This window comes from Saccopteryx leptura, chromosome X (assembly GCF_036850995.1).
Source record: "Saccopteryx leptura isolate mSacLep1 chromosome X, mSacLep1_pri_phased_curated, whole genome shotgun sequence".
NCBI lineage: Eukaryota > Metazoa > Chordata > Mammalia > Chiroptera > Emballonuridae > Saccopteryx > Saccopteryx leptura.
Genome location: NC_089516.1, coordinates 74,611,927 through 74,622,989, shown reverse-complemented (window position 1 = coordinate 74,622,989; position 11,063 = coordinate 74,611,927). Strand labels below are relative to the sequence as shown.

The 11,063-nt window shown below is 39.5% G+C and overlaps 1 pseudogene; it reads left to right on the top strand.

The window, feature by feature from the left end:
- The first annotated feature begins 9,077 nt into the window (after positions 1 to 9,077).
- On the top strand, positions 9,078 to 10,788 carry LOC136386373 (KATNB1-like protein 1 pseudogene; annotated as a pseudogene).
- The last annotated feature ends 275 nt before the right edge of the window (positions 10,789 to 11,063 follow it).

Sequence of the window (11,063 nt, the reverse complement as noted above, 5' to 3'; positions counted from 1 at the left end):
ATAATGGACTATATATACAACTGTAGTCCCATAAGACTATAATGGAGCTGAAAAATTCTTATTTCCTGGTGATTTCATACCCATCATTAATAGAATTGTTCATGGTGCATTATCTTCTTACAAGCAAAATTTATATAAAAAAAACAACTAAACAAATGAAGCAACATATTTCTTATAAGTGTAACCCCTCCTCAAGAAGAGTCTCAGGCAGGTCTTTTAGAAAAAATTCCAGAAAAAGACATTGTTGTCATAGATGATGACAGCTCCATGCATGCTACTGTCCCTAAATACCTTCTGGAGGTGAAATACAGTGATACTGATGACCCTGAACCTGTGTACACCTAAGTCAATGTGTGTGGTTTTGTCTTAGCTTTTAACAAAATTACTTAAAAAGTAAATAAATACATAAACATAAATAAATAAATAATTTATAGACTAAAGTTATACAAAAATTTTGTACAGCTTTTTCTATGTCTGTGTTTTAAGCTGTGTTCACAAAATTCAAAGTTAAAAAATTTTAAAGTTTATAAGATAAAAATGTTGCAGTAAGTTAATTCTAATTTATTATTGATGAAACATTTTTATAAATTTAGTGTAGCCTAAGTGTACTGTGTTTATAAATTGTACAGTAGTATAAAGTAATGTCCTCAGCCTTCATATACACTGACCACTTACTGACTCACCAAGAGCAACCTTTAGTCTTGCAAGCTCCATTTATGGTAAGGACTGTAAACAGGTATATCATTTTTTACCTTGTATATTATAATTTTACTTTTTTTTCTATGTTTAGATACACAAATACCATTGTGTTACAACTGCTTAGAGCATGTTGTACAAAGTGGCATGCTGTACAATTTTGTAAACTATAATCAATATGCTACATTGTATAGCCTAGATGTAATAGATGATACCATCCAGGTTTGTGTAAGTGCACTCTCTGATGTTCACACAACAATGAAATCACCTAAGAATGCATTTCTCAAAATATATCGCCACAGTGAAGTGACATGTGATTGATTGTGTTTAGATGAGAATTTGGACTTTGAGTTTAAAGTTGATGCTAGAATCAGCTAAGAGATTTGGGGCCATTCCGATGAAAGAAATGTATTTTGCCTACAAAAAGGACATGTATTTGTACAAAAGAGGCAGCAGAGACAGAATGTTAAGATCTGAGTGTGTTTCCCCCAAATCTGTTTCAATCCTAATCCCCAAATTGATGATATTAGTAAGTGAGGCCATTGGGAAGTGAATATTCTATGGAGAGTGGAGACCTCATGAATGGGATTACTGTTCTTATAAAAGAAGAAGCACAGTTTTTTCTAGCACTTTCTGTTGTGTCAGGACACAGTGAAAAGATGGCCATCTATGAACCAGGAAGTTGTTACTAAATATTAAATCTGAGGGTACTCTGATCTTGGACTTTTCAGATTCCAGAACTGTGAGAAATAAATTTCTGTTGTTTATAAGTCACCCAGTCTGTAGTGTTCTATTTTAGCTGCCCATACATACTTTTTAAAAATGCCAAGTTTAAGACTTTTAAGCTGGAAGTGTCTAAAGATTATTCTAATCTAACCATGTCAAGGTTTTTTGCTTTCTTCCATCTTATTCACTGTATAAAATAACTTACAGAAGATATCCCATACAAATGAATACATTTTATTTTTTCATCTGAGTTCTTTTTGTTATCTTGGTGAGCTGGTTTAAGCCAAATAAATAAAAACATAAAGTGCATCTAAAAATTTCTCCCTCCCTTAAATCTTTCTATGCCACACCTTGATTTCTCTATCTGTAATCAAAGCAGAGGCATCTTCAGTCAAAATGAAAAGAATTAAGGAAAAGAGAATCCTAGAAGCCTACAGCCCACAAGATTAAAGTTTCCCTTGGCAGAGGTATTAGTAACTCAAAAACTGTCAGAAGTCTGTCAAAAACCATGATGAGTCTAATTTGCCCTACTTTTAAGCTAGTAGGTTAGCCAGCCACTGTTGGAAGAATACAGAAAAAAGCAAGAGACAGAGGCTCATTATTCATGGCACAGCAAACAGCATGAGTTTCATGTCAACATTGGTTCTCCTTGACTTCATAGTCCCATCAGAGCATCATGGAGGTTGGGTCATGTAGATACTGTAAATGTAATGGGTAGGCATCATAGCTAAGAAATCTTGAGCTTGGGAAACACCACTTTTTAAAAAAGTACGGCAAGAAAACTTGCCTGAAATTTGTAATTAAAAATAAATGATCAAGCCTGACCAGACGGTGGTGCAGTGGATAGAGGGTTGGACTGGGATGCCGAGGACCCAGGTTCGAGACCCCGAGGTCGCCAGCTTGAGCACGGGCTCATTTAGTTTGAGAAAAAGCTCACCAGCTTGGACCCAAGGACATTGGCTCGAGCAAGGGGTTACTCGGTCTACTGAAGGCCCGCGATCAAGGCACATATGAAAAAGCAATCAATGAACAACTAAGGCAGGGGTCCCCAAACTTTTTACACAGGGGGCCAGTTCACTGTCCCTCAGACTGTTGGAGGGCCGGACTATAAAAAAACTATGAACAAATTCCTATGCACACTGCACATATCTTATTTTAAAGTAAAAAAACAAAACGGGAACAAATACAATGTTTAAAATAAAAAACAAGTAAATTTAAATCAAGAAACTGGCCAGTATTTCAATGGGAACTATGGCCCTGCTTTTGGCTAATGAGATGGTCAATGTGCTCCTTTCATTGACCACCAATGAAAGAGGTGCCCCTTCCGGAAGTGCAGCGGGGGCCGGATAAATGGCCTCAGGGGGCCGCATGTGGCCCGCGGGCCGTAGTTTGGGACCCCTGAACTAAGGTGTCGCAATGCGCAATGAAAAACTAATGATTGATGCTTCTCATCTTTCCATTCCTGTCTGTCTGTCCCTGTCTGTTCTTCTCTCTGACTGTCACTCTGGCTCTGTAAAAAACTTAAAAAAAAATTATCAGGGGGTAAGGTGGTTTTAAATGAGTTTGAGTGTTTTGAAGTTCCACAATAAAATAATAGGTCTTCCCTGAAAAAAAATTATAATAGTCAACATGCATATCTTTATTCTGATCCAAAAGGAGACGGCTTTTTACTATACTTTATTATCCTTGAAAATAAAGACCAGGACAAAGCTATCAGTATTTCTACTCACAAGACATGCAGAAAGCAAAACGCCCATGGAGAATTGTCTCCCAGAAATTTACAATGTGAAATTCTGCTACGTTGCCTCTGACCCAACAGTCTTATGTCTTCTCCCAGCATTCCAGTTTGATGACACTGAATCATTATACTCATTTGACTTTAGATACCTCATTGAAGTCTTCAATACTATTCTGTATAACATTTTTAACTTTCCATACTAATTGAAGACTAAAAATAGCACATTTTTATTACCAAAGTTACTCAAAAGTAACCTGATGGTCAAGGTATTTATTTTATTTATTTTATTTTTTAATTTTTTTTTTTTCTGAAGCTGGAAATGGGGAGGCAGTCAGACAGACTCCCGCATGTGCGCAGGATCTACCCTGCATGCCCACCAGGGGGCGACGCTCTGCCCATCGGGGCGTTGCTCTGTCACCTGGGGCAGAGGCCAAGGAGCCATCCCCAGCGCCCGGGCCATCTTTGCTCCAATGGAGCCTCGGCTGCGGGAGAGGAAGAGAGAGACAGAGAGGAAGGAGAGGGGGAGGGGTGGAGAAGCAGATGGGCGCTTCTCCTGTGTGCCCTGGCCGGGAATCGAACCCGGGACTCCTGCACGCCAGGCTGACGCTCTACCACTACCACTGAGCCAACCGGCCAGGGCCTGGTCAAGGTTTTTTTTTGTATTTTTCTGAAGCTGGAAACGGGGAGAGACAGTCAGACAGACTCCCACATGCGCCCGACCGGGATCTACCCGGCACGCCCACTAGGGGCTACGCTCTGGCCACCAGGGGGTGATGCTCTGCCCCTCCGGGGCGTCGCTCTGCCGCGACCAGAGCCACTCTAGGGCCTGGGGCAGAGGCCAAGAAGCCATCCCCAGCGCCGGGGCCATCTTTGCTCCAATGGAGCCTTGGCTGCAGAAGGGGAAGAGAGAGACAGAGAGGAAGGAGGGGGGGGTGGAGAAGCAAATGGGCACTTCTCCTATGTGCCCTGGCCGGGAATCGAACCCGGGTACCCCGCACACCAGGCCGACGCTCTACCGCTGAGCCAACTGGCCAGGGCTGGTCAAGGTATTTAAAAACACTTTTCACTATCTTTTTAATCACAAGGATCTAGTATTATTAAGCACTGTAATAGCTGCCTCAAATATTCATTCAAAAATATTTTTACTTGTCCCAATCCATAGAATTTAGTAAATCAGTCTGATTCACAGAATTTAGTAAGGAAATCTGGTCTTCAAATATAGTTGTCCCTAGAAAAGAAGCATTTTCCCTGGGCTACTTCTTAAGTAATGACCAGATGAAAAGAGTTAGGTACTATACAGACCTGTTTTGGAAAAAGATATTAAAAAAAACAAAAACACCCTTGTCACTCTTACACCTGACACTGTCAGAAAAAAAAATTCTTAGTGTGAACAGGTAATAACCAGATAAAAGGTAAAATTATAGCTACTATATTGGGATGTAAACGTTTTTTGTTATAATAGAGGGAGAACAACACCTGGCACCTAAAGAGGAAACACCTTAGACATTAGGAAATGTAAGCTAAGGAGGGTCATTAATTATTCTTATATTTCAAAGCCTCCCTGAGGCCTACCTTTTAAAGGGAAATATCCAGGTTCAATTTTCCAAAACTTAAATAAAATGACTATAGGTCTGCCACCTCATCAGAGAATTCCAATTATAATTACTTAGTCATTACACTTAAGTTTACTAAGAAGTCTATCAGAAACAGCAATTTGACCTCATTTCTAATTCAAAACCTCTGTCAACACCTCCAATTGTTCTCCTGACTTCTTTTATCAATCATTTTATGAGACAAATGAATCCTACTGGTTGGTAGCATGAACAAAAAAGTAAATTTTTGGACAAAGATTTCTCTGAAAACAAAGACTAAGTGCATTTATTAAAACTTAACAGTAAAACTTAATGTCTACAAGACAGCCAAGATGGCACACTGAAGCCCATGTCAACTTGTGCCCCACTTACAGGGCCACAACAATTGTAAACAACACTTTATGTTCAGAGTAGAGGGAAAAGAAAAAAAAAACATCTATCTCCGTCTCCTCACAACAGATATATATATACTATAAAAGCTGCTGCCTGAGGGTCTCACTTTCAATCATTTGGAATCTAGTTGCTGACTGAGATCCTCACATTTGGGACTGTCAGATCTTGGCACACCATAGGGTATTGAGAACAACAAAGAGCAAAGTAAGCTGCTTGGACAAATTACAAAGGTCTAAGAGACAATCAAGAAGGAGGGGAACATTGAATGTTAAGTTTCATCTCTTACACAAGGCCTCTTTCTTCAAGGTTGAATGATGTGGCCATTTTATCTAATGTATACAAACAACAAAGAGTTTCTTCAAGATTGTGGCTTAGGAGGACACTGACCTTACCCCCTCCCATAAACACACCAAATTTAAACCTAAATTTAAAGCAATTCCTTCTGAAAGACAACTAAAGGCTGACTGAACAGCTTTTTCACAATGAGAGATAGTGACCAAATAGAGAAGGTTGGGGAACAGAGCTCTTTGGAATCTTAGGGAACTCTCCAGGTTTGAAGCATCTGGTGAATGTCATTGTTTAGGTTTCCCTTCTACTTGTAGCAAAGAAAGAAGCTTTATCTGGGTGCTCTGGCTGATTTGTAGAATGTTTAGAGCACATTCTGTGCCACCCCTTCTTGAGCTAAACTTGGCAGGAACAACAGGGCACCAAAAGTCATGTGCACAAGACCTCTGCGCCTGAACCTGATCCAGCAGGTTAAACAAGGTGCTGCAACACATGCACACTAGGCTTCCCTACTCAGACACTGATGTTATAAACAATCAGATAAACAAGTTGAATCACATGTGCAAGTGCTCATGAGGAAGTTTTTTGTGGAGCAAGAGTGACACTGTCAGGGTGGTAAGAAAGGTGCATACCGAGCTGCTCTACCTGAAAGCCATTGTAGCCATAGAATGATGGAACAACAGAGTTACCATAAGTGTGCACACATTAGGTACCCCACCCCAAAGAAACATCTTCCAGCCAGATAGGACCCCAGATACCACATGTTCCCACCACAACTTCAACCAACCTAATAAAGCTACCTGCCACACAATCTACACAGAGGCCACTTCTACACAAGACCACATTTTAAAGATTAAGAGAGATATCTATTTCATCTAATTCACAAGGGGGAAAAACAGATTTTTTTAGTCTTCAACAAAATAAGCCAGAGGAATATACTACAACTAAAAACCAAGGAAAAAAGAAACAGAGATAAGTAATTTTTCCAATTAAAAACTTCAAAGAAGGCCCTGGCCGGTTGGCTCAGTGGTAGAGCGTCAGCCTGGCATGCAGGAGTCCCGGGTTCGATTCCTGGCCAGGGCACACAGGAGACGCGTCCATCTGCTTCTCCACCCCTCCCCTTCTCCTTCCTCTCTGTCTCTCTCTTCCCCTCCCGCAGCTGAGGCTCCATTGGAGCAAAGATGGCCCGGGCACTGAGGATGGCTCTGTGGCCTCTGCCTCAGGTGCTAGGATGGCTCTGGATGCAACAGAGCGACGCCCCAGAGGGGCAGAGCATCACCTCCTGGTGGGCATGCCAGGTGGATCCCGGTCGGGCGCGTGCGGGAGTCTGTCTGACTGCCTCCCCATTTCGAACTTCAGAAAAATACCAAAAAAAAAAAACAACTTCAAAAAAAAAATCATAATGATGTTCATCAAAATTGAAAGTAGAATAGAGGAACTCAAAGAAAATATCAACATACAATTAGAAAATATAATAAAAAATCAATGAGAGCTGAATAATACAGTAACTGGAATGAAAAAAATCACTATAAGAAATAAAATCAACAGCAGATTGAATAATACAGAACAGATTAGCAAACTGGATAATAGAATAATGGAAACCAACCAATAAAAACAGCAAAAAATTAATAAATTTTACAAAACAAGGATAGTTTAAGAGACAACTGGGGCAACAGCAGGCACATTAATTTGCATTATAAGGATCCCAGGAAGAGAAGAGAAAGAGAAAAAGACAGAAAGTTTTGAATAAGTAATAGATGTAAAATTTTCTAATCTGGGGAAGTAAACAGACATCCAGTTTCAGGAAGCACAGAGAGTTACAAACAAGTAAAACCCAAAGTAGCTCTCACCAGGACATGTAATGGCAAAAGTTCAGGATAGAAAGGCAATCTTTAAGGCAGCAAGAAAAGAGTATGTCACATACAAAGGAAATGCCAAAGGTTTTCTGTTCATTTCACAGCAGCTACTTACAGGTTAGAAGGGAGTGGTACGAAATATTTAAATGGCTAAAAAGAAGGAACCTATAACCTAGAATACTCTACCTGCCAAGGTTATCATTTAGTAATAAAAGAAAAAGTTTTCCAAACAAGCAAAAACTAAAGTTTATCGCCAATAAGCAAGCTTTGTAAGAAATGTTATAGATTATTATTTATTCAGAAATAGAATGTCTTAACCAAAAATAAAATACATGAAAGAAAAAAATCAGTAAATTGGCCACTTAAAAATCTAGTATGACTGTTTAACAATAAAAATGGCAAAATGAATTATAACCACAATAAATACTTAGAAGATACACAAAACAAAAAGATTAAAAAGATGGTGTCAAAAACATAAATCATGAAAGGAAAAGCAAAAATGGAGTGATTTTTAAAAAATGGAATGAACTTAGACATCAACATAAAATAGACTGCTAGAGACAGACTTAGATAGATATGAACATCATGGTAACCACAAATAAAAACGTACAAAAAATACACAAAAGATAAAGAGATAACAAACCAAACAAAACACTAAAGAAAACCAGCAAGTAAAAAGGTAAGAGATCAAGAGAAGAAGAAAGGCACAGAGAACTACAAAAACAACCAAAACAATCAACAAAATGACACTAATTTAAAAACTGTCAAGATTAAATATAAATGGCCTACATCAGAGGTCGGGAAACTTTTTGGCTGAGAGAGCCTTGAACGTCACATAATTTAAAATGTAATTCCGTGAGAGCTATACAAAGACCCATATACGTTACACATTATTCAATAAAAATTTGGTGTTGTCCCGGAGGACAGCTGTGATTGGCTCCAGCCACCCACAACCATGAACATGAGCGGTAGGAAATGAATGGATTGTAATACATGAGAATGTTCTATATTTTTAACATTTTTTTTTTATTAAAGATTTGTTTGTGAGCCAGATGCAGCCATCAAAAGAGCCACATCTGGCTCACGAGCCATAGGTTCCCGACCCCTGGCCTAGATGCTCAAATTAAAAGGCATAAAGTGGCTGAATGGATAGGAAAAAAAGGCCCATCTGTACACTGCTTATAGGAGATTCATTTCAGATAAAAAGACACACAAAATGAGCCTGGGGGTAGCTGGCCCCCTTTGAATGGCCTTAAACAGGGCTCAGCTAAGAGTTGAGGGATTTTATGTGCTTTCAGGCACAGCTTTTCAGTGCCAAGACTAGCCTGAGGCTGCTGTGCCATGAGATACCAGTATTTAAGAGATTATGGTTTGACCAGGCAGTAGCGCAGTGGATAGGGCGTCGGACTGTGATGCAGAGGACACAGATTCAAAACCCCAAGGTCGCCGGCTTGAGTGTGGGCTCATCCAGCTTTAGAGCAGGCTCATCCAGCTTTAGTGCAGGCTCACCAGCTTGAGCACAGGCTCATTTACTTTGAGCAAGGTTCATCAGTTTGTGCCCAAGGTCACTGGCTCAAGCTAGCGGTCACTCGTTCTGCTTTAGCCCCTCAGTCAAGGCACATATGAGAAAGCAATCACTGAACAACTAAGGTGCCACAATGAAGAACTGCTGCTTCTCATCTCTCTCCCTTCCTGTCTGTGTGTCCTTTTCTGTCCCTTTCTCTACCTTTGTCTCTGCCACAAAAGAGAGAGAGAGAGAGAGAGAGAGAGAGAGAGAGAGAGGAAAAGATTATGACATCTGAAATCCACAATGTCAGAAAACAAAATTTTGTAATAATATTAAAGATTATTCTGTTGATCTTTCTAGAAAAGAAATCTCTAATTTCACTAATAAGAACATGAAAGAGGTAAGAAATCTTCAAAACATTTGTTTGCTTACATAAATAGAACAGTTGGACAAGCTGTGAGAAGTCCAGATAAACTACATTATGGGATCAACCACAGAAAGGAAGTTCACCATCTTTTTCCAAATTCTTGTTATTAGAAGAAATAGTCCCTTAGAAGTAGGGGCTGTGAGATAGCAAATAAAGAAAATTAATTGGCTTGTGCAGGCCACCTGCCTGAAAAATTGCATCATAATAGTCAAACATATTTGCTTAAACTCCAGTGATTCTGATTCTTCACAGACAGAAAGCCCATCATTGAAATAGTGTTTTGTTTTTGTTTGTTTTTGAAGGTTCTCAGGAACATGAAAGAATGACACAGCTTTTTGTTTTGTTTTGTGTTTTTGCTTTTTTCAGCAAGAATTTGAGAATCCTGACTGGTTGGCTCAGCGGCAGAGCATAGGCCCACCGTATGGATGTTCCTGGTTTGATTCCTTGCCAGGGAACACAGGAGAGGTGCCCATCTGCTTCTCCACCCTTCCCCCCCCTTCTCTCTATCTTTCCCTTCTTCTCCCACAGCCAAGGCTCCATTGGAGCAAAGTTGGCCTGGGACCTGAGGATGGCTCTGTGGCCTCTGCCTCAGGCACTACAATGGCTCCGGTTGCAATGGAGCAATGCCCCAGATGGGCAGAGCATCGCCCCTGGTGGACATGCCAGTGGATCCCGGTCAGGCTCATGTGGGAGTCTGTCTCTCTGCCTCCCTGCTTCTCACTTCAGAAAAAAAACACACACACAAAAGAAGAATTTGAGAGCAAATGTAGCTTTAACTGTCTGGAAAAACAAATGTATAAGTGAAATGGTAGCTTACTTGGTGAAGATAAAAAACCTAAAAGTGGTGGTGGGTTGCATTCCTGTGCTTTCCAATAGATTGATTATAGGAAGAAAAATAATACATCTCATTCTGCTGATGTGCAACTTGTTTCCTCTAGTAAATTCACTACTTAAAAACAAATTTGAAGAATATATAATAGTTGGTATAAATTGGCTTCAAGCAGTCACAAAAAGGTGATGGTTAGAATTATCATTCTAAACAGAAATTATAAATGATGTAATATTCGGATTTGGTACATATATATACAATGGAATACTATGGGGCCATGAAAAAGAAGGAAATATTACCTTTTGCAACAATATGGAGGGACCTGGAAACTATTATGTTGAGTGAAATAAGCCAGGCAGACAAAGAAAAATATCATATGACCTCACTTATTTGAGGAATCCAAGGAATAATGTGAACTGAGGAATGGAATTGAGACAGAGGAGGGATCAAAGGGACCAGAGGAAAAGAGGACAGAGGGAAAGGGGATGATAGGAGGGGATAAACCTGAAGGGAAGGGGGGAGAGCGCTATGGGGAGGGGGGCAAGGGAGATATTGAGGGGAATAAGGGGGAGAGGGATGCATTTGGGGTGACCCTAGAATCTATGTAAACACAATAAATTAAATTTAAAAAATTAAAAAAAAATAATTCAGAGGATTATGGGAAAAAGAGAACCATCTTCCTTTGGTTCCAGTATTTACAGGTAATATAACTAAGCATGTAGATACTTATTTATTATAGTGAAATTGAGAAACCACATTTATAAAACAGCATATGGTTATTCAAAACATCTCTGGACTATATGATTTAAAAAAAAAGTCTAATAAAAAAATCTGTGAACTTTGGAAGAAATCAAAACCTCCCCTTTTTTTAAGCCACATAACTAAGAAAAATTTTACAATCTATCTCATTGAAGTGGAAAAGTTTCCAAGAGAGGCAATTTCAACTTCAATAAAATGAAAGTGCACTGTGAAGATAGTTCATCTTTGCTGTATTGGGACAAACATAGTTATTTG